The sequence below is a fragment of the Etheostoma spectabile genome, chromosome 15, assembly GCF_008692095.1.
Source record: "Etheostoma spectabile isolate EspeVRDwgs_2016 chromosome 15, UIUC_Espe_1.0, whole genome shotgun sequence".
NCBI lineage: Eukaryota > Metazoa > Chordata > Actinopteri > Perciformes > Percidae > Etheostoma > Etheostoma spectabile.
The window spans coordinates 31,459,613-31,479,799 of NC_045747.1; the positions used below are offsets into that span (position 1 = coordinate 31,459,613).

Consider the following 20,187-nt stretch of genomic DNA (forward strand, 5'->3'; position numbering starts at 1 on the left):
CTCCTTCCTTACTGTCTCTTTCTGTCCGTCTGTCTCCTTCCTTTCTGTCGTCTCCTTCCACCCTCTCTCCTTCCTTACTGTTTCTTTCTATCCGTCTCCTACCTTACTGTCTCTCTCTTTCTGTTGTCTCTTTCTGTCCGTCTCCTTCCTTCCCATCCGTCCCTTCCCTTTCCCAACATGTGTACCTAAGTACAGGTACTTGTACTTACTAAGTACTGGAGTGTATTATGTACTTAGTGCATTCCACCGCTGTGATTCTGTACCATTTCAGGAATTTTAACAGTGATCATGTTGTTGTTGTGTCAGCGCCGCGGGGACGGGAGACCGTCGTTATCTCCCGGGACGATCTATCAGGGACAGAAAGCAGCCGACAAGCTGGGACAGGCAGCGGAATCTGGATGTTCGACTGTGGAGGCGGGAGCGTCCCAGACCAGCGATGCATGATGGGAGAAACGGGTGCAATAATAACGTTGTTGATTATCCTGATGATGTTAGTCGCGATAGGTGATCAGATGTTAAAGTGCAGCAGCCGAGCGGTTCTACGCACAAACTACGCTGATTTAAGGTAAAATCACCAGAACTAGTGGCTCAGTCCACAGGGGGTTTGGTTGGGAGGGGTTGCTGGTTCAAGTCCCCGCACGGACCTAAGTATGGAGTGTGGATTGGTGAAATGCCACTTCATCTCCTGGACGTTGTCAGGTGCTCTTGAGCAAGGCACTGTACCCCCCCCCCCCCAAATTGCTCAGGGCTGGCGACTGGAGCCGGACATCTGCTCCCGCAGCGCCGAGCCCTTGATCGTGTTCCTGGATCGCCGGGCAACTGGGGAGGGGGGGGCGGGGGGGAATGGACACAGTTATTCCCCGACTGGCATGAGTTGACACCAAAGCACAGTAGCGAAAAGACACAGAAAACGCTGACCCAATCAGAGCAGGCTGGGCTTTTCAGGGTGGCTCATAAAAACGGAGCGTGTAAGGAAGAGGAAAATAAAGGTACAGTATATTAGACAGAGCGGAGAGGGAAAAATAAGGTTTATTTTACATAAAGCATGGGATTTGTTCTAGTAGAAACCCTAAAATAAAGTTATGAAAAAGACCTTCAATCTTCTACGCTTCTTTTTTTAATTCTCAAGTGCGGGATTCAATCCATGATTATGTGGGTATCAGACACTATTAGGATCTACTTTCTTAAGCCAGCAGGGACCCCGTAAACAAAAAGCAGGTAAGGAAAATGCGATACAGAATATAATAAATAAAATGATTGTTCAGCAGAATATTTGTTGTATGACTGTGATCTATGATGGGTAGTTTCAGTATAGGTGTAGTCGCGTGGTCAGTAGCGTGTAGTCGCGGTCAGTAGCGTGTAGTTGAGCGGTCCAGTAGCGTTGTAGTTGCGGTCAGTAGAGTGTAGTAGTTGCGGTCAGCAGCGGTAGTGCGGTCAAGAAGAGTTTGCTAGTTGCGGGTCGAGAGCGTTGTAGTCCGCCGGTCAGTAGGTGTAGGCGCCGGTCAGTTAGTCGTGTAGTCGCGGTCAGTAGCGTGTAGTCGCGGTCGTAGCGTGTAGGGCGGTCAGTAGCGTGTAGTGAGGTGCAGTAGGAGTGTAGTTGCGGTCAGTAATGTAGGTGCGGTCAGTAGGTGTAGTCGCGGTCAGTAGCGTGTAGTCGCACGTTCAGTTGTGTAGTCTCGTGTCAGTAGCGTGTAGTCGCGTCAGTAGCGTGTGGAGTCGACGGTCAGTAGCGTGTAGTCGCGGTCAGAAGCGTTGAGTTGATGTCAGCAGCGTGTAGTTGAGGTCCAGCAGCGTGTGTTGATGGTCAGCAGCGTGTAGCGAGGTCAGTAGCGTGTAGTGCGGGTCAGTAGCGTGTAGTCGCGGCGTACGCGGTAGTCCTGTCAGTAGCGTGTAGTCGAGGTCATAGAAGCGTTGTGAGTTGCGGTCGAAGTAGCGGTAGTTTGCGGTTCAGTAGCGTGTAGTTGCGGTAAGTAGCGTGTAGTTGAGGTCAGTTAGCGCCGTGGATTAAAAGCTGATGTTGTAAACAGTATTTATTAGCAGATGTTCTCTCAAACTGCGATTCTGATTGCAAGATGAGGCTTGATCTTTAATATTCTTTTTTTTCAGGTCTGCCAATAAAACCCAAAGATGGATTAATCACTGTTAAAACAACGCGTCTTAGCCGAGGACCCACAACACAGTGAGGGGGGCAGGATGGGGGAGATTTACCAAGGAGGCGGTAGGTATTGGTGGCGAATGTGGGTCCCGGTTGCGGTAGTGGCCCGGCGGCGCCCAGCCGAGGGAGCTGAGGCTGGTCATCTCCGGCTGGTACGGTCATCGTAGGCATGTTTATCCGACCCTGAGGAAGAGGAGGAAGGTCAGATACCTTAAAACATAAACAATGGGTGAATAATCAATTGTAGTCACAACAGCAAAACTCCGATTAATTGGGATATAGATTCAATCGGGATATTCGCTACTAATTCCAGTATTTAACTGGATAGTAGCCTTATTGTTGATATTAGGTTTGGGAAAATACGAATCACCATTTTTTGCTTAGAATGATATCACGATCTCTGCCCATCTTTTGACAACATATATAACTAGAAGATATATATATATCAATATATATTTTTTTAAACCTACATATAGCACATTGCGCATCAGCAGAAGCTTGTACATGCAGAGGACAGAGCACCTGGCATCGTTTGGGAGAACTTAAAACTTTTTATTGCGTCATGTTTAAATACTTACAGAGAAAGTAGTAGCGTTTGGGAAGGTCGTCCAAATTAAATGAGATAAAGGGATTCAATTCTTCTCATTTTTAAAAAAATCACCCCTATGTTTAATTCATCATCAAATCATCAATTTGACACCGTTTACAAAAACTTTCTAAATCAGAACTATGACAAAGAACGTGAAAAAATTGACCCAAATGTCGGCGCGGGAAAACAACTATAAAAACCGAAAATAAAAAGTATTTTTTTAAATGCTAAAAAAGTGACAAAAAAAAACCCCCACACACACACAACACACACACACACACACACACACACACACACACACACACAAACACACACACACACACACACCCAAAACACACACACACACACACACCCACACACACACACACACACCACACAAAACACACACACACACACACACACACACACCACAAACACCACACCACACACAAACCACTACACACACACACACTACACACAAATAAACAATTGGAATTAAAATTGACAAAAACGTTGAGAAAAGTGTAAGAAAAAAAAAGAACAAATGTGGAAATCTCACAAATATCAACCCAGAAAAACACAAAGTTGTTAATTGGAGGAGGGAACCCGCTACCTGCGGCATTAGACAATATTACATCGGCGTTAAGTACGAGGCCAAAGCAGTTAACACGCACGCGCAAAAGACGGGGGAGAAGGGGATCTTTAGTGCAGAGAGGTCGACCTACCGCAGGACATCAGTGGAATGTTTTAATTCGGGTGAAAAAACCTGTACATACCGTTCGCGGTGTACTCAGCAGGACGCGAGATTCCTTACATCAGCAGGTTTAAACTGAGCCAATGTCTTCACTCAGCTTGTAAAGAGCCATTTGCAAGTTTATGAATCCAATATTATATATATATTATTATCTAGTATATATATATATTATTATATATATATATATATCTATAATATTATATAATATAAATCTATATATTATAGATATAGAGATCGGAGAATTCAACTGACAAAATGATTCTTGAAACCGAGACTATGATATGTAACTAGCCAAAGTTAGTAACACACCCTGGATTTTCGAATGAAATTGAAGGTGGCGTCATCTTCAGCTTATTCATAACAATAAGAAACATGAAGCAAAAGGAAAGCTGGAGATTCACAGATCAGGATCGAGCGATCCATCTTCAGCGAGGAAAACAAGTACAACACTGATTTTCTCAGGTGTTAAATATTATTGGCGTGTATCAGTGACAATAAATAGTGTAAATAGATGTTTTTTTAGATATGTCTCTAAAAGTGGACATGCAATACGAGGACATCAGACCCTCCATAGATACTAATACTTATTTTCCTCACTGTATAGGTATATATATATCTCAATATAATCGTATCTGTGATGTTACCGTGCGGCCGGTGGATGATGGGCTGCTGGGAATCTGCGTGACGGTTGCTCGCCCTCATGATCATGGCCTCTCGCTGTGATGTAGTCCGAGGAGCTCGGCCAGGCTGTTGACGAGCTGCTCTGGAGCTGGCTGAGATCGACATGATGTGGGCAAAGAAGGCGAGATCTCCATGCGTTCACGGTGCCGGTCAGCAGAGGTATGCTCCACCCCTGACAACACACAAACACACAAACACACCACACACACACCACACACACACACCACACACACACAAACACAAAAACACACACACACACACACACACCACCAACAAACACACACAAACACACACACACACACACACACACACACACACAAACACACACACACAGAGAGAGACGGACACGGACACACACACACGACAGACAGAGAGAGGACACACGCGTGCGCACGCACACACACACACACACGGACAGACAGACAGCACAGACAGAGACCACACACGGACAGGTAACGGACGCACACGCACACGCACCACAACACAACACACACGGAGAAGGACGGACACACACACACGGAAAGCCGGCACACACACCACACGGAAGGACGGACCACACACCACACACACGGAGGATGGACACACACACAAGCCGGACAAGGACGGACACACACACACACAGACGGTTTTAAAGGACGGACACACACACACGGAAGGACAGACACACACCGGAAGGCGGAACACAACACAGAAGACGGACACACACGAAAAAAGACGGACACACACAGAACGGGAGCGCACACACACACACGGTATTACACGCAGAATATGTAAAAAATAAACGTAAATGTCTACATAAATAAACAGATTTTAGCATTTCATTCCACACTATTTGAATTAATGTTTTTTCCTCATCCTCAAGCGGGTTCACTTCATCTCTCCTCTTTGTGTCTTAGGTTCTTGCCCTTTTTCTCTTTTCTCTTCTCCCTTCCCACTCCTCTGCAACACCTCTGGACTTCATCGTCACCTCTCCCCGTCCTCACATCCTCGTCCTCCCCCCCTCGGACACGGGGCAGTTCTGCTGCGTTCTCCTGCGAAGAGGAGTCTTCTCATCTTGCGGCACTGCAGGTTGTCAGCTCCCTCACGGCGTCCTTGGTCCGGTCTGCGATCAGTCATGACGACGGTCAGGGGACGCTCACGGCACAAGAAACGATGCTGTGGAGGGAGGGGAAGAACAATGACAGAGTCCTCACGAGAGTGCAGTGTTGCAATGCACCAATTCACGCACATCGACCATCAGCGCAAATTGGTGGCGGCAACCCGCAATGGTGATCAATACGCCCAACTTGGAACAGGCCGGGTGTATGCAGAAAAATCGGGAGACGAGATATAACGGATGACCTAAATGAGGAGGGCTACGCAGTTATTGTAGAGATGAAATAACAAGTTGAAGATCAGAAGTTGCATCCAGCTGTAGGAATGTGTGCCCAAGCTAAAGGTAGGAAACTAACTAACAAGTAAAGATCAACAACTACTGACAAACAGTCAAATTTGATTAATTCAATAAATTATAATTTGTTAAATCCACCGGCAGTTTCATTTGGCAGACCTCAGTGTGATGGTACTAGGAAAAATCAGCCCAGAGTCATTTTATTCTGCCTTTAAAAAGACGTGTCCTTCTATTTAAGAACGATACAAAAACAAAAAAAAACAAAAACACAAAATCAATTTTCGAACTTTCTCAGTTTCCCACAACTTCATTTCAACAAACAACAAAAACATTGAACTGTAATCGCATTTGTTGTGCAAAGCTTCCCGCAGAATCGCCTGTTGGGAATTAACAATCTAAAACAAAAAAGAACGCAACAGGGGGGGTTCCCTGGAGGCGATGAAGAAGGACCGATCAGGAGCAGACGGCTGTGCCCGGGGGGGGGGGGGGGGTTTCTCAGTGAGCAGCCACGTACGAGGTTTAAGGGCGTTTGGGGGTCCTTGGGGAAGCTTCTGGAGGCAGGAGTTCAACAAAGTTGCGGAAGAATCAGGACCTGCGGAGAGTAAAGGCTCCTGTTGTCAAAATATCTTTTCTTGAACAGGAAAAGCGGAGAGCGAGAGGAGTTTTAACAGTAAGCAGTTAAGTTTAATTTCCCATTCATTTCCAACTGAAGAATAAATTCACACATGATGATACAACCCAACCGTCTCATTTTTATACTTCTCTTTCCAAGTTGCGTAAATTGATTAATCATGTGATGTGATTTCTACGATGTCAGTGTTAAATGAGATATGAAGAATATTTTCTAGTTTGCTACTCTTCCTTTAGACAATAAGCTGAATATTCTTGAGTTGTGGCCCCAAACGAGGACATTTGAGGGAAGTCGTCCTGGGCTTTTTGTGAAACCACTGATCCACATTTAGAGACCAGAACAAACTCAGAAATAAGCCACAAATTAAAAGGTCACTTGGGATGAAATTGTATTATGTATTATGTAAAAATTGTAATATGTAATATATAAAAATATAATTAGAGACTTCAGTAAACAGTATTAGGGACCACTAAGGTCTAGATACAGAGACTAAGATACAGTATTAGGGACCACTAGGTCTATATAAAAAGAGACTTCAGATACAGTTAGGGACCACTAAGGTTATAAAAGAGACTTCAGATACGTATTAGGGACCAATAAGGTCTATATAAAAGTATAACGTCAGATACAGTATTAGGCGGACAACTAAGGTCTAGATAAAAAGAGACTTCAGATCCAGTATTAGGGGACCACTAAGGTCTATATAAGAACTGACAGATACCAGTATTAGGGGAAAGGGGACCCACTAAGGTCTATATAACGAGACTTCAGAAGGTCCAGTATTAGGGACCACTAGGTCTATATACAAAGAGACTTGAGATCCAGCAATTAGGGACCATAAGGTCTATACACACATGCGTATGAAAGGGTTCTCACCCAGTGGTTGGACTGGAGCGATGGGGGCTTTCGTTCCGAGGGCGAGTGTGGTATAAGGCACTATAGCGTTCATGTTGAAGAGCGGGGGCTGCCCTCGCTGTGGCACAGAGCAAGGTCAGAACAAATAACTCAGTCGCATGGATCTCACAATACTTTACTTATACTACCTTTATATAATGCCAACATTTACATTCATCAATATTTTGGCATAGGTGTTTTGCTTTTTTCATGTAGGCAACTGCTGCTGTGATAAGGTAAATTTCCCCACTGAGGATGAATACAGTATCATCTAATCTCTGTCCATCATCCGGGGGGGAGGCAGCTCACGCAGGGGACCCCCAAACTCTATATAATTTGACTAAATTATTTCAGAAGGACTGAAAGAAGTATCCCCCCCCCAGTGAGATGTCGTGTGACCCTGCAGGGGCGTCGGCCTGCAGGCCTTTACAAAGTGATGGAGGTGATGCCCAGCGGACCAGAGTCCACCTGCCGTCGTACTGGCCTCGTCCATGCCAGGATCACCTCCGGAGCATCCTTAAAACACACAGCGACAGTTAGATCTCAAATTGACTTCATCTGAGGAAGTTCATTACGAGGAAATCAAATGGAAAATTCAGGGATTCAGTCTGTAATTCAAAGAGTCAACGTGCAGAAGAAACACGGCTTTTACCATCTTAAGCAGATAAATCGATAAAACCTTTCAGAATATATAAAAGAATGAAGCCTGCCATATTACTTTTATTCAGTGTAATTACCGCTCGTCCCGTGTAAAGTGCCGTCAGGGGACAGAAAAAGGGAAACGCGCTGAACATATTCTATAGAGCGGCCACTTCTTAAACTGGTTATACTTAAAAAAAAAAGGTGAAAAAGTGGAAGATGTCGGAAAAAAAAAAAGTAGTTATAAAAAAAGCAAGAAAAAGAAGCACACTACCCAAACTTTCTGTTATTGAACAAATGAAATATGACATAAAAGACCCAACACTAAAAAGGAATGAGTTATCACCTAAAAACACAGATAGACGCACGACAGCGACATTTAGGAATACGCAAAGGGATCTGTCATCTGTTTTTATCCACTCACCGCATCTGCCAGGAAAAAAAAACACTTCAAATTACCCTTAGAAGGAAAAAAACAACAAAAAAAACAACAACACAACTGTTAGTTCTCTGGGTGCGCTATGAATGTCAAAAAGGTTGAACATTTGGCAAAACTCTTTCATGGGACTTCACATTCAGGCAGTCAACATGGAAATATCAGTTATCTACAGTCTGTAGTCAACCGAGTCAGCCGATAGAAACACGCATTAGAATTTAAGCTAGTCAGCCTATTCGACCTTTAAGCAGATATATGAAATGACTTGCCAGTGTAAAGGCAAACACTTATCATCAGTGTTAATTACCGTTCAGTCCCCGTCGGTAAAGGCGCCCGGTCAGAACACGACAGAAAGGTAACGCGTGAAATATTCTAAATATAGCGGCCACCTTAAACTGGATATGCTAAAAAAATGTGTAAAAAAAGAGGAAAAATCTCAAATTAAAGTGACAAATGTGACAGAGTGTGAAAAAAAGTAACAAATGGTAAAATAATAATAAAAACGTGTGGACAAAACGCTGAAGAAAAAAACACTCCCAACTTTTGTATTGAACTGAACATAAAATGACCCATTAAAAAAAGAATTAGTTATCATCCTAAAAAAACATACTAAAAACATCCTAAAACACGACAGCGACAGTTAGGATCTGATGATTTTTGCTGTCATTTTATCCACCCCCTTCAAAAGACTTGAGTAAAGAAACTGTTAGCGCGTGAAAAATCATGTCTGAAATAAAGCCCCACTTAAAATGGTTTACTAAAAGAGGTTTTAAAAAAGAGACAAACAACAACTAATAGGGAGTAAAAAGGGCAGAAGTAAAAAGAAACGAAAAAAAAAGTGACTGAATATGCGTCCACTTAAACGTTGATAGACTCTAGATGTTTAGAGTGAATAATTATTGATTGCAGCATTAAGAACCAACACACACACCACACACACACACACACACCACAACACACACAACACACACACACACACAAACACACACACACACACACAACACACAACACACCACACACACCACACAAAAACACACACACCACACACACCTTATTTTTATTATAAATCCTACTCAGAGTGGTCCATAAATTACCCGGAGTGACCACAAGTTTGTGGGCTGACACCAGGTGGACATGACCGGCCTATGAGTAGGAATCCATTGTAGATTGGCATGAAGGAAGCCGTTAAATACGCTGGCAGGGCACCGTGACCCTGTAGTCGGCACCACCAGTAACGGCGTCCCCACGAAGGGGAGTTGGCGGCGCCACGACGGAGGCCGAAGCCGAAGGCCCACCAGTTGACCTGACCGGGTCCGTCAGCAGGATGTTCCACGCGCTTCAAGTCCTGAAGCCTCATCACACGCAAGACGCAGGATCAGGACAACGCACACCAATCAACATTTCTCTAAATACACCGTTGTTGGCAATTGGCTAACTCTCAAATGCTGTGGTCCTACCAGCATGCTGTTTATGGGGGGGGGGGGGGGGGGGGGTCGGGGGGGAGAAGAAAACATGGAGGAAAACCCAGCTAAACTGATGGAAACATACAAACTCCACACAGAAAGGACCCGAACGACCTGGGGATCACAAACCCACAACCTTCTTACTGTGAGGCAGGAGTGCAACACGAGGGATGGGAATCACCGACGACAATATTCTGCATCCGATTATATTATAATAATTTATAACCTTTTCTCCAACTTCTAAATTTATCCCACTTTCAAAAGACGTCCCTCAAAAGGGCAAATCATCAATCATACTGGTTCCTCGATGCATTCCATTATTTAGTGAATTCTAATCAGCATCTCTCCTATCCCACTATACCATTTTTATTCATCACATTGTCCTATTTCAGAACTGTTCATAATGTCTATACGTTGTCATATGTAGATATAATAAACATAATTTATTATGTATCACAGTACCCTTCTGCCTGTGTTTCACATTAATAGATGGTTATTGGTCTCTCATCAGCCTCACTATCACATCTCGTTCTCAGTTTCTGTTAGGAAGTGACTGGTATATCAGTGGGTATATATTAGGTGTATATATTGTGTTTGTGGTTGTTGGTTTGCAATGTGTGAAGAACAGTGTGAGCAAGACTATGCGTCCAAAGGAAAAAAGTCTCTGTATGTGGTCTATACAGCTAGGTCACATAGAACGCTAGATTGTCTGTGTGTGATCTGTTTCATCTAAAGAAAAATAAAACATTCTGTGTTTGGTTTCATCTCACTCAATGTTATGCTGCAGAAAGACCAGCAACACATAAATATAATATATAATAAAAGAGCCATACTTGGCGCCTGGTATAAACAGATTACACCGAAAATATGGCGATGCCGTATGATCCATCCCCCACCCAGTGCTAGAGTAAAGAGTACTAATTCACAACTGCTAACGTTCGTTGGGGTGATTGATAGTTGATTACAGCGATAATGACTCAAACGTTGTCGGCATTTGTTGAGGAGCCAAACACACAGTAAAAAAAAGAAGAACCAGAAAAAAAAAGGTGGTGACCTTGGATTCATTTAGTGTGAGAGTGAAGAATACGTCAATCCACTGCAGCTTGCACATGGGTATGAGACAGCTCATTTCTGACTTCCTGGAGCGGGCTTTTTGGAATGCCGAGGAAAAAAAGGCGGGTGGAAACAAAAGACGCCACAAAACCACGACGACATGAGGAGTAAAACACATAATGTTTCATGCGGGTGTCAGGCGAGGTAACGGACCTTCCAGCGAGGGTACGGAGGCCGAGCACAGCGTTACTCCAGCTGGACGCCACGACGATCATAGCCTCACGACTCAGACACCAGGACAGTCTGTCCACGACATACAGACACTGATGAGATCTGCATTCACTGACACTGAAGAGACACAACAACGAGCAAGTTAATCTGCTCTCACTGACACTACAGAACAAGAGACTGGACATAAGGTCCGAAGTGCTAGACAAACAGGAATATCTCTGCTCACTGTCAAACATGACTTATCTAGAGGTAGATACAACATAGGACATTGATCATCTCTCTCACTGGACCATTACAGACACACAGAGGACATGTTCATTGCTCCGCAACGAATTCAGACACATAGGACATGTTCATTGCTCTCACGACATACAGGGGCACATAGGACATGTTCATACTCGCTCTCCACTGACATTACAGACACACAGAATCAGATGCTATTGCTCCCTAACTGACATTACAGACACAACAGAATGATCACTGCTCTCCCTGACATTACAGACACATCGACTGATCATCTGCTCTCACTGACACTACTGACACATAGACATGATATCAGCTTCGACACGACTACAGACACATAGAATGATCATCAGCTCTCACTGACACTACTGACACATAGGACATGATCATCAGTCTCACTGACACTACAGACAGATAGGACAGATCACAGCCTCTACTGACACTACAGACACATAGGACATGATCATCTGCTCTCACTGACATTACAGACACATAGGACATGATCATCTAGCTCTCACACGACATAATGACACAATAGGGACATGCTCAGCCTCGCACTGACATAAAAGCACGACATCATGACCAGTGGAAAACTCTGTTGAGAGGAAAACTGAGTTATGGCATCTTTATAGTAGAATCAAGAGGAGGATTTCAGTGATTTCAACACGTAGCTTGCCTATAGGGTCTGTGTCCTTTCATCTCGCCACATGGTGAAGGAAGGCAAAGCAGCTTTATGGCATACACTTGTTCACATTGTACCTGAAGCACCTCCCTGTAAGACCAGCACCGCCCAGAATATACCTGAACGCACCTCCCTGTAAGACCAGAACGCCAGCAGAATATACCTGAAACACACCTCCCTGTAAGACCAAAAAGCCTGGAAATACACGGAGAGACAACCTGAACACACCTCCCTGTAAGAACAGCACGCCAGAATGCACCTGACAACACCTCCCTGTAAGACCAGAAACGCCCAGAATGCACTGAACACACCTCCCGTAAGACCAGCACGCCCAGAAATGCACTGAGAACACACCTCCCTGTAAGACCAGCACGCCCAGAAACCACACCCCTGTCTGTATACCAGCCACTGCCCCGAATGCCCTGAAAACAACCTACCTGATAGACCAGCACGCCCAGAACACACCTCCCTATAAGACCAGCAGCACCCCAGAACCACCTCCCGGTAAGACCAGCACGACGCCCCCATGTAGACCACAACCCGAATGACATTGAACCCCACACCTCACTAGACCGGGAATGCAACTGAACACACCTCCGTAAGACCAGCACGCCAAGGAATGCATCTGAAAAGCACATCTCTGTAGACCAGCAAGCCAAACAGTGCACGTTGAACCACACCATCTGTAGTGGGAAGGTTTTAATAGCTTGCATCGGCTTTGCCTGCACGGGAGCAGTGTCTAAGTTAAGGTTTCAAATGGGGAAAAAGTTGCGGTTGTTCAATATCCCACGCGGTGTATGACGGTCCAGCTGAAGGACATACGTACCCATGCCGTGTGCTCCTTCAGGTAACCAGCCCCGGTACCGGGTGGCGGGGATGGGGTGTGTCTGGGGGGTGCGAAGTTATGCAGGACCTCACCTCTTTAATGATGTTCCTGCACTTTCTTGCACATCGCACACAGCGCCGGCCCATCAGGCACTTTTTCGAGACAGATTGTTCCAGGAATAGAGTATTGAATCAGAATCTCAGACGCCCTTCATCGTGTTGAATTATCAACGTCCTTCTTTGTCCAAGACATGCTTAAGAGTGAAAATGAAATTACTGTCATGAAGATGGGTAGAAGGGATAAAGTACTTTTACTGAACGCAGATTCGGGGAATATAGTCGGGTTCATTCCCTGATGGAGGAGGAGCGCATCATGCATCGATATCCTTTGCGACGAGTAGTTGCTAGCGGCTATGGTTAGCATAAGAGGCTAACGAGAGATTCTGTACGTCTGGAAAGTACCTCCGAGATGCTACGATGGTGCACGAGGACGGAGACTTCCGTAACGTCGAAGAGCCTCCGAGAGGACGAGAGACTCTGTAGGTCTGAAGTAGCCTAATTACGAGGACTGCTTACGCGATACCTCAGATGCACTAGAGACGTCCAGCGATGAAGTATGCCTCCGAGTGATGCAGAAGTAGACTTCTCTACGTCTGTCTGAAGTAGCCTCCGAGATGCTAACGACGAGACTTCTGTAAGCGTCTGAAGAGCCTACGAGTAGTGCTAACGAGAGACTTCTTAGACGTCTGAAGTAGCCTCCGAGATGCTAACGAGAGACTTCGTAGTCTCTGAAGTAGCCTCCGAGATGCTAACGAGAGACTTCTGTGCGTCTGAAGTGAGCCTCCGAGATGCTAACGAGAGACTTCTGTAGCGTCTGAAGTAGCCTCCGAGATGCTAACGAGAGAATTTCTGTACGTCTGAAGTAGCCTCCGAGATGCTAACGAAGGACTTCCGTAGCTCTGAAGTCCCTCCTCCGAGAGTAGCTAACGAGAGCCGACTCTGTAACGTCAACACAGAAAAATGGACCTACTTAACCAAGTTGGTTCACTGCTAGTTACTACAAGTTAGCATCAACACAACAAAGGCTGTCAGTTTGAATGGTGTTTGAGCTACGTAGCATCAAGCTATCATAGATAGCTTACAACGTTCTGGAATGATTCCATCTTCTGTTATTGTTTTGTAATGAGAATTTTATATTTCATGGATTTTCACCAATTTTAGTATACCAGTTATGTGTAAACCGTTTAAAATCTGAGCATGCACGACTCACATCTTCTCCGACTCACATCGGGGGGGGGGGTGAGGCGGGGGTAGGGGGTAGACAATGCATATGATTTTTGAACAACCATGAAAGAGTTCAGGTTGATCAGTAGATTGTGAACATTTTGTTGCTTACCTTAGAAAAATATAATGTTTATTAGAAAGAAAGGGTTTTTCAGATATTAAAAGAGGCTTTATAATAATATATTAAAAAAAAAAAGGCATCTTCATCTCCAGGGCGTTACCTCGTTTGTTCGTGCCGGGTACGACATTTTCTTATGGCCACCACCCTCATTGTTGCGTACATTCGGCTGTTGAGGCAGACCACACGACAAGACATTAAAACACGCGGAGACCAGGGCCACATCCAGCCCAGAACGTAACTTATGTGTGAGCAACTAAAGGTTCCAGTGATTTGAGGTTTTACCAGAATAGGTTCTATGGATTGTTATAAAAACAACAATCTTGTTGTATTCACCATTGCTGCGGATCCTGTTTTCACCCGGTGTGTTAGGTCTCTGTTTAGCTCCAGAGTGAGACAGACGACCACACCCACACACCACACAACCTCTCACCAAACACCCTTCACCACAACACACAGACAGGCACAACCTCTCCACACCACACAGCACAGCACAACCTCTCCCCACACACACACACACACAACACACACACACACCTCCCAACAACACACACACACACACACGCACACGACACACACAAACAGCACACGCACGCAACCTCTACACACACAACACGCACACCACCAACCTCATCACCCACCACCACCACCCACCCCTCGCACACGCAGCACACCTCTCACACACACACACAACACCTACGCAACCTCTCTCACACACACAGACACCTCTCTCACCCACACACCAACATCTCTCCCACACACACGCACCCTCTCACACACAACGAAACTCCCACAAACACACGCAACACCTCTCTCACACACACACGAACCTGCTCACACACACAGCACCTCTCTCACACACACACGCAACCTCTCTCACACACCACGCCAACCACGAACTCTCACACACCACACGACACCACTCTCTCAACACACACGCAACTCTCTCACACACACACGACAACCTTTCTCAACTACACCACACACCACCACCACCTCCTCAACACACAACAATCTCAGTCCAACACCAACCTACCACCACACACCCCTCACAAACACAGCCCCTCTAACACAACACCAGCACAACTCTTCACACAGACCACAACCAAACCTCTCCCACACTCCCAACCTCTCTCCAACACAACATCACACCACCACAAAACCTCTCTCTCCACACACACAACTCTCACCACATCCTCCCCAACCTCCTCCACACACAACAGCTTCAAAACAAACCTCTCTTCACACCCAACCTCCCCACACACACACACACACACACTACACAAAACAAACAACACAACCACACACACACCCAACTAACACACACACACACACACACACACACACACAACACACACACACACACACCCACACACAACACACAACACACACACAACACACCCCCACAAACCACACAACACACACACACACACACACACACACACACACACACACACCACACACACACACCACACACCACACACGCCTCCACACAACCACACACACCCACAACACTCCACCACAACACAACTCTCACACACAACCGCACAACCACACACAACCTCACCACACCACAACCTCACACACACACACAACACAACACGACAGCGACGTCGCGTTACCACGAAGTACACGCTCGAGGGCTATGTCCTCTCCCCCCATTGGACAGACTGTTATCGGCGGTCCTGACTCACCCTGTGAACATGTACCAAGGTCCGCGCTGCCTGGGGCGAATCTCCGGGGTTGCCGACCAGCTCTCGGGTCACGCAGCACCGAGACCCGGCTCGTGCACCTCGGGGGTCTTTGATGCTGCCCGACCGTGCACTCGGCCGGGCTGCGGCCATGGGCTGGAAACCAAAAAACGCGCAGAAGGTCAAAGCAGACAGGGGGAACGGCCAGGGAATACGTTAGACCTGCGACTGAGGCGATGGGCGGCGGCTCGGCGAATCAATACGTAAATGTGACACGCATATCTTTGATTTTAAGAGTGCAGATTAGTGTGTACCCCGATTGTATTGTGTTTTCAACTTTCAAGGATGTGTCAAAGAACACATCCGACACAGAAAGAATGACAAGACACAACAGACGTCTCTGTCCGTGCTCCTTTCCTTTCGGCTTTTCTGTTCTTTCTATCCGTCTGTCTTTCTAGTCTCTCTCCCTTATAGTCATGTCCGTCTGTATCCTTCTACTTAGGCTGGTCTCTGTTGCGGTGTTCATTTATACCACTTCACCTGGTCTCTTCGTCGTACGTCCGTGCAACCGCTCTCCTTACCGTAGATCTCTTTATCGTGTATCCTACTGTGTTCTCTTCGTCGTCTGTCACTTCTACGTTTCTGATCCGTCTTGTTCTCCTACCTTACAGTGTCTTCTTACGTGCGCTGTCTCCTGGCCTTCTGTCGTCTCCTTCCAGCTCACTCACTTCTCACACCTTAACTGTTTTCTCTATCCGTCTCTACCTTACTGTCTCTTTTTCTGTTGTTGTCTTTTGCACGTCTCCTTCCTTCCACATCCGTCCCTCCTTTTCCTAAACCAGATAGGCTGTACCTTAAGTATAGGTAGCTTGACTGTTGACTAAAGTACTGGCATGTGTATTATGTATTCTTAGTGTCGTAGTAGCCCCAATCCACGACGCATCTGACTTCTGGTACCATTCAGAGGTAATTTCCAATGAACACGTGATACATGTTTCGTTGCCGCGTGTCCCAAGCGAACCGTCCGCGAGGCGCTCCCGACGGCAGGAGACGGGTCGTTGGTCTCCAGGGCACTCATCCGCACGCTATCAAGGGAACAGAAAGCAGCCGACAAAGCTGGGACAGGCAGCGGAATACGGATAGTTCGACTGTGGAGGGCAGGGAGCTCCAGACCAGCGACCATGATGGGAGAAAGAGGTGCAATAATAAAGTTTGTTGATATATGATGAGGTTAGTCGCGTAGGTGATCAGATGTTAAGGCAGCTGCTCCGAAAGGTGCATTCTCAGCGGGGTCGCACGCACAACTACGCTGATTTAAGGTAAAATCAAGAACTAGGGCTCAGTCCACAGGGGGTTTGTGGGAGGGGTTGCTGGTTCAAGTCCCCGCACGGACCTAAGTATGGAGGGATGGATTGGTGGAAATGCCAATTCATCTCCTGGACGTTGTCAGGTGCTCTTGAGCAAGGCACTGACCCCCCCCCCCCCAAAGCTCAGGGCGTGGCACGCCATTAGCAGCCCACATCCTCCACAGTGATCATGAACAGGTCTGAGTAAGTGTGTGTTGAGTTCAGGTTGTGTGTAGTGGTGGATAACAAAACAATAGGTAAATTGTAATTCTTCTACTGGGAAACATAAACATAGTAGGGTGTGCGAGACGCGTTACTCCACGAGACGAACACATCAGGGATTGGGTTCACGGAACGAGACGAGATTTTTTTTTTAATTTAAAGAAATCCTCGATGAAATATTGAATGGAAACATAGTTTTTTTATTCAACTGAAAATCACAAAATGCCAAAAGTTGCATTTTGAAATCAAACTATAATGATGAATGTATTTAAATTCTTTTTTTTTTTACTATTTTAATTAATATATGCAGTTAAAGGACAATTCCACACGAGAAATTTATACCTAACTCCTAACAATGATTTAAAGTGGCAGGGGGATCGTCAACAGTAATTTCACGGCTCCATCACGCTGACATCAACTCGCCTCACGAGACAAACTGTTCACATCGGAGAAACCGTCCGTTTTAATCTCGCGAGATCTCGTAAAACGAGATCTCGTCACACCCTTAATAAACAGTATAAAATAAATTATATATAATAATAATTAATATTGTTAAAAAGAGTTCCCTTTTAGATGAAACAGATGTGATAAGTCCTTTTGGGGAGAAAGAAGTTGGAAAAAAAAGGTTATAAGTTGAAATATATATTGCAGAAATATGTTTAAAATCGCCAAATATAGTGTACGTGGTAGTATCGTTGTGATATCGGGTATCGGGAGGCGTCTGCTGATTCCCCCCCCCCCCATGATAACTCAATACTTCCTCAGTCTAATCATTTTAGTCGACCTTCTTGACTTTAATTGTTGAGTTATTATTTATCTATCAGGTCCACTTTTCCTACGTTGACAGATACTGTAATAACGGTTAAAAACAGATAATCTTGAGGCGAACCTTAAACACCACTCACCCATATAAAATAAACATACATACTCATTAGAGCTTGGGTGAACCATAAGGGGTTATTCTAAAAAAGTATCGCGATAAGCTCTCGGGGTATTAAAAAAGAAATCTTCCCATGAATTTAGATGCCTGCCTGACGCTGAGAGGATACGACAGAGAGGATCACAGCTCTTCACCGGCCGCACGCTCAAATCAAACACCTCTGACGAAAAACTCAAACTCCCCCTGGGAAAAAAATCAACATCCTCTGATGAATGAAAGAGTCAAGCTGGCTTCAAAATAAATCATCCGACTAAACAGCCCCCCCCACCCCCGAATCGGTAATCTAGCCTGCCACAACTGAGCCGTGGTTCACTGACAGAGCAACGTGGGTTTACATTGGGGTTAATGTAGCTGCTGTGTGGTAACACGGAAAACAATCCCCCCCCCCCCAACAACGGGTCTCTGTGAACGCAGCAACGGGGGGCATGTTCAGCCTAAAGCTCTGCTGCGGGTTCAATGTACAAGAGCTAGACAAGGAGAGGATTCCCACCCCCCCCTCCGACCCCAACATTCTTTATAAACGCAGTGAAGCGATTTCCAATTATTTATCCTGGCCCCCAGTGACCGATGGTGTTTAATCCAAGACAGAAGGCAGCAGACACTACGCCTACAGGCAGGAGGGAATATGTAATTAAATAGAAGTGTATGTATGATGATGTATGGAGGTGGTGTATGGGTATGTATGTGTGGTGTGTAGTGAGTATGTTGTGGTGTGTGTATGGTATGATGTATGTGTGTGTGTGTATGTATGATATGAGGTTGTGTGGGTGTGTAGTATTATGTATGTGTAGGTGTTGTGCACGTGTGTATGTAGGTGTGTATGTGTGGATTGTATGTGTGTTGTGTGTGTGGGTGTATTGGTGTATGTAGTGTAGTGTGTATGTATGTGTGTATGTATGTTGATGTGTGAATGTATGTATGTGGTATGTATGTATGTATGCACGTGTGTATGTATGTGGTGGTGTATTGTGTGTATGTATGTATGTTGTATGTGTATGTGTAGTACGTGTATGAGTGTGTGTATGTATGTGTGTGTGTATTGTGTGATGGTAGTGTGTATGTGTGTATGTATGATGTAGTGTTATGTCAGTGTGGATGTGTATGTATGTGTGTAGTGGTATGTGTGTATTGTAGTGGGTGTATGTGTGTATGTATGTATGTGTGTATGTATGTATGTGTGTATGTATTATGTGTGTATGTATGTAGTATGGTGTAGTATGTATGTGTGTAGTTGTATGTATGTGTTGTATGTATGTGTATGTGTGTAGTGATCTTGTGTGTATATGTAAGTGATGTTGTAGTGTATGTAGGTGTCTGTATGTCTGTGTGATGTATGATTGTGGTATGTATGTAGGTATGGTGGTATGTATGTATGTATTTGTGTATGTATGAGTGTGTATGTAAGATGTGTGTATGTATGTTGTGGTGTATTATGTGTGATATGTGTCTGTGTGTATGTTGTGTATGTATGTGTAGTGTATGTTGTGTGGGTAGTGTGTGTGGTTGGTATGTTGTATTTGTGTGATGGTATGTTGTTGTAGTATGTGGTGTATGTATGTCTGTGTTGTGTTGTGGTGTATGTGTGTATGTATGTGTGTGTGTGTATGTGTGTATTGTGTGTTGTATGTGTATGTGTGTATGTATGTGTGTATGTGTATGTGTGTTGTGTGGTTGTTGTTAGTATGTTGTGTGTACTGTGTGTATGTGTTGATGTGTGTGTGTATGGGTATGTGTGTAGTCGGTGATGTGATTATATGGGATATCCAACAGCAACTCCGATAGTATCATCACGATACTTATTGCCACGAGGATATTATCGATTTTACACATATTGCAATATCTGCTATAAGAAATGTTATACCTTTTTTCCCCATTTCTAACTTTCCAATTTTATGACGTCCCCAAAGGAGACTTCATCAGTTTCTATTAAAAAAAACCCAA

General features: G+C 45.0%; 2 protein-coding genes across 2 annotated transcripts in view; both read right to left on the bottom strand.

Annotated features, from left to right (window-relative positions):
* Positions 1 to 9,483, bottom strand: part of LOC116703002 (serine/threonine-protein kinase TAO2-like) — a 45,608-nt gene extending 36,125 nt beyond the window's left edge. Inside the window, exon 1 of the mRNA XM_032537573.1 lies at positions 9,378 to 9,483. The gene's annotated coding sequence lies outside the window, so the exon portion shown is untranslated. The remainder of the gene's footprint in view (positions 1 to 9,377) is intronic.
* The window catches only part of LOC116702275 (serine/threonine-protein kinase TAO2-like), a 47,718-nt gene that overhangs the window by 6,954 nt on the left and 20,577 nt on the right, over positions 1 to 20,187 (bottom strand). The gene's annotated exons all lie outside the window — the stretch shown is intronic.